At 30.6% G+C, this 4,987-nt stretch overlaps 1 non-coding gene across 1 annotated transcript; it reads right to left on the bottom strand.

The window, feature by feature from the left end:
• Positions 1-4,606: 4,606 nt before the first annotated feature.
• Positions 4,607-4,679, bottom strand: Trnak-uuu (transfer RNA lysine (anticodon UUU)). Its single transcript has one exon. It is a non-coding gene; the product is annotated as a tRNA-Lys (tRNA).
• Between the last annotated feature and the right edge of the window lie 308 nt (positions 4,680-4,987).

Genomic DNA, 4,987 nt, shown 5'->3' with positions numbered 1-4,987 from the left:
TAATTTTTGGAGCGATAGTTCAAAAGATTAAAAATAAAAACGCTTTTGGACTTATCATACTTTGAAAATAAAGGGATGTGAAATTACTTTTAAAATAAGTACACAATTTTGCTTTCATCTCCAGTCTATCACAAAATTGTATTTGAGATTAAAATATAATGTCCGGAGTGCTTCTTTAACTTTAAAGAAGCTTTAAACTTAAGATTTTCAGACAGTAGCATAATATAGCATTTACACATAAAAAAGCTGTTGTTTATTTTCAAAAGATGATAAGTCCGGGACTTATCCTGTTTTTGATACTAAAAAAAATAGAGTAGATACTTCATTATTTTGAAGATAGACGTGGTTATCCCTAGAGTAACAATTTAGTCAAAAAAACGAATTTTAAAAAAAGTGGACTTATCATGTTTTGAAAATAAATGATTCAATTATGTTTGCTGTTACTACTTTTTATGGTGTTATCATATTCCCATTTTTTTGCTCAAAAACGCCTCACAACATTTTTAAATTTTTATTTTAAGGGGGGAAATCCCTCTGGAAGACAGATTTTTCAATAATTTTTTTTTTGAAAACCGAAAGCATTTGTTGAAATTTGGAAAAGTATATGATATTATTGACATTATGAAGTATTGATAAAATTTTATTGAAGTAAAAAAAAAAAACAAAATGGTGGCTCTAGAGCTCTTTGAAGTTGACGCCTTGCGTTAGCGCCGTGCAATGCCCTGGTCCAAAAACTATTTATGATCAAAAAAGAAATTTTTTTCCAATAAAACATATTTATACGCATTGCATGAACCTAAACTTAGTAAAAACAAATCTAAAATAAAAATTAGAAACCAAAAAAACACAATGTTTTTTTTATAAAGAAATTGTTAAAAAAATATTTATTGTAATTAGTTTATTAAACTTTTAGGTTCATGCAATGGCCATTTATATAACGAGTAATTTGGCTTTTATTTCAAGGCGATAGCTTCATTAGTTTTTGAGTTACGTTGCACGGCGCGGAAAAAAACGCGTTTCGAGAAAAATGCGTTTAAAGTTTACGTTTTCGTACTGTGGTAGGTTCGGAGCGCATGGGTTTGGGACTTTTGAGGCTTCATTTAAGGCTAAGACCACTGAAAATAGTTTCTTCGGTTGATAAATGAATTTATTAGACAAAAAAAAAAATAATTCAAAAATAAAAAATTCCAGAGGGATTTCCCCCCTTAAGCTGTGTAAAGTTGGAGGGAGCTATTAGATAAAAACTATACTATCCTCTTTTCCTAGATGGTGGCCGTTACCGTTTCTCCCGAAATCCTATAATCCCAACAAGTTGACATTAATGATAAGGACATACACTCAAATACATTCCATGAAAAAAATATTTGTACCGCCAAAAAGCGATTTCAAAAACTTATGGTCACCGAACTTATTATACCTCTATTGCAAGTAAAAATTGAAAACAACTTTTGAAAAGTTTGGAAATATTAATAATGTTGTGACCGAACTACCTGGTGGAATCAGAATTGCAGGCACCATCGTTAATGTTCTTTTGTACGCCGATGATTTGGTAGTTTTGTCTGAAACTCCACAAAATCTACAGCTGATGTTAAACCGCCTGGTTTCATTCTGTGAGAAGTGGGGACTTATCATTAACACAGATAAATCGAAGGTAATGGTTTTCTCAAGAAATAATCGGGGTAGCTCAACACAAAGCTATAATTGGTTCTTGGGAACTAACCGTCTTGATGTTGTGAGAGAATATACATATTTGGGAGTAAAGCTTAATACAACACTTGATTTCAAAACACATTTTGAAGAAAAAACTAAAACTTGCCAGAAACTCATAAACGCTACATGGAAAAATGTTTTGTTCAATGAACACGTTAGTCTATCGACAAAGTACAAAATCTTTGATTCAGTCATTAAATCGACATTGTGTTACGCTGCAGAAGTATGGGGAACTGATGAATTTGAAGAAATGGAAAAGCTGCAAAGAAGTTTCATCAAAAAATTGTTCAACCTACCAATAAAAACTCCAAATTATGCTATTTATTTAGAAACAGGTTTACCCAAAATTTTTACTACTACTCTTAAAACACAAGCCGACTATATTCTAAAAGTGCTCGACCTCCCCGAATCACGACTTGTACGGAAAATGCTGCAGTATGAAATCCGAAATAAAGATTGGTGGATGGAGAAATGGCGAAATCTTGGCGAAGTCTATGGAGAAAATACCAACATAATTCCCGGCGATAGAATAACACTAAAAGATCGGTTGTATAGTACAATACAAAAGTTTGAAGATAATCAGAGAGCGTTGCTTGTAGCGGAAGCCCAGCAGTCGGATAGCAGATTCTTGTACTCGAAACTCAACTATAATCTAGAAGCTGATAACTATTTTTGTGATTTGCATAGTTACCAACAAATCTCCCTAATATTTAAAACTAGATGCGAGGTCCTTGGGCTAAACGGTGCACCATATAATGGAAGTTTTGATCGGTTTTGCACATTGTGTAACCTAAAATCCAAAGAGGACTGCTTTCACTTTATTGGAGTGTGCCCAATTTATGCATTACAAAGAAAACAATATTTAGGAGCTAAATATTTAACGGTGCAAGAAACAGTGGATTTGCTAAATGGCCCGAACTGGAAAAATCTTTATTTATTCTTAAAGAGTGCATATAAATATAGAATGTTATTGATAACTGAATTTGATTAAAACAAAATTGTAATGCAAACTTATTAAACCAAAAAAAAAAAAAAAAAAAAAAAAAAAAAATTGTTAAAATATTATTGCCAACTGAGCTGACGGCAATGCCATAGCTTATAATTCATTTTTATAATAATCATGTAATTACTTTATGAAATCAATAAATGAATTACTTACTTACTTACAACGGCGTATACAAGGGGGGGGTCACGGGGTCATGACCCCCCCCAAGAACTCAAAACTTAAACAAGAAATTGTTATGTTATACTCAATTCCTTTAAGAAAGACCGTTTTCAAAATATTGAAGTTTTAGAACATGAACGAAAATGAAAAGTGAAAAAAAATTTTTGGTATTCAAACAACCTATTTTACCATTTTTTGGGGATGCGATCATATTTTTAGCGAATGCTATGCTGGATTAGGATTATTTTCATTAGTTCGATAATATTACAAATTGACAGACACTAAGTTGAGTTCTGCTGTAGAGTTTTGTGTAGATTTAAAATCCGAACAAGAATACATATTTAGAGCTTTAAAAAAAAATTTAATTGGGTATGTAAAAAAAAAATCATCACTAGAGCAACTTTCCCTATAAAAATAAACGGATTAATCCTCAAGAACTCATCGATTTTCATACATTACTCAATCTTCAATCGCGTTTTAAGGCAAACTATAATTTTAGTCCAGTGAATAGAGACATTTTACTATGAAGCAAATGGAAAAAATAGGGACAGGCTGAAATCTTGCAGAACTGAAGTTTTTTGAGGTTTGTTCAATTTTTGGCAAAAATCTCAGTTTTTACTATAACTACATAATTGAATCATCTGAGAATATTCGGAAAGCATTGATATTTCATAAATAAGTACATTTTTACAAAAAAAATTTTGGCCGCCATTTTGAAAAATGCCTTTTTGTGATTTTCTCGGCTTCCGTTTGTTGTAGAAAAGATTGTTTTGTCTTGTTTTGTAGAAAAACTCATTCTCTATTTTTTTTTTAATTAAAAAACTTTTTTTTTTGTAATGTTTCCGTATAAAAAGTTTTCAAAGAAAAAATGTAGGTAAAATTTTCGGAGATAGTCGTCAATATTACATTTTTTTCTCGATTAAGGTTCATCTTACCGAAAAAATCTTATCATAATTTTTGTACAAATCTAAATTTACATTTATATTATGTTTTTTTTTGCACGCCCAAAACTGTTTAAGTTATAACGAGAAAAAATTCACGACCACCCCGAAAATTTTACATTTTTGTGTCACTTCTAATACGAAAACAATACAACAAAAAATTATTTAAAACAAAAATTAGACAATTAATTTTTAATTTTGTCTGTACTGAGGTAATTTATTCAAAAATTATCTTTAAGGTGTAATAGCACCGTGTAGACACGAAACCGAGTGTCATTTTCATCAGTATATAAAACAAAGAAGAAACTTTATTTTCTTTTAAGTTTTTTCTTAGCTCGATTTGGTGTATCAAACTCCAAACTAAATTTTTTCATTCAATTTTAAAACAAAATTAAAAAACAAAATTATTTTCAAATGCGATTCGTTTGCCTGAGGTTAAGAAGACTTTTAATTCAAAAGTTACCACTGTTTATTACATAAAAAAAGATTTTATTTTTTATTGTAACTTTTAAAATTACTTTAGGCTAGGGGAAAAAATATATACATAGTTGCTTTTAGGCAAATTATTCAATGGAAGCAAACGAATCATATTCCGTTTTTGTTCGATTCAACTATCACATTTTCCACCTATCAAAATTGTTGTGCCAAAAATTTTGGCATGACCCCCCCCAAGAAGTAAACCTGTATACGCCCCTGCTTACTTACTTACTTACTTATTAATAAAACTCAGCATTTTTTTTTTCAAAGAAGTTTTTTTTAAGTGTAGCGCAGTATAAAACAAAATATTTGCCGCCCGAGCAGGGACTTGAACCCTGGACCGTTGGATTAAAAGTCCAACGCTCTACCAACTGAGCTACCCGGGCAATTGTATATATCCGATTCAAATGTGAATTTTTGTCAGTTGAAACAATTGCTGCAATATTAATATAAAAAATAAAAAAAAAAATACATACATCTTGATAACAAAATATAATAGAGCAAAGCAATTAACATGGTTTTTACCGACTTCCATAAAGGAGGAAGTATTCAATTCGTCTGTATTTTTTTTTTTATTTGTGTTACCTCATAACTTTGGACTAAGTGAACCAATTTTGATAATTATTTTTGTATTGGAAAGCCATAGAAACTATGAGAAAAACCATAAAACCCAGTTTTGATCCATGGAAGTCGG

The sequence above is a fragment of the Episyrphus balteatus genome, chromosome 3 (assembly GCF_945859705.1).
Source record: "Episyrphus balteatus chromosome 3, idEpiBalt1.1, whole genome shotgun sequence".
Classification (NCBI taxonomy): Eukaryota; Metazoa; Arthropoda; class Insecta; order Diptera; family Syrphidae; genus Episyrphus; species Episyrphus balteatus.
This window is presented reverse-complemented; position numbering and strand designations above follow the sequence as displayed.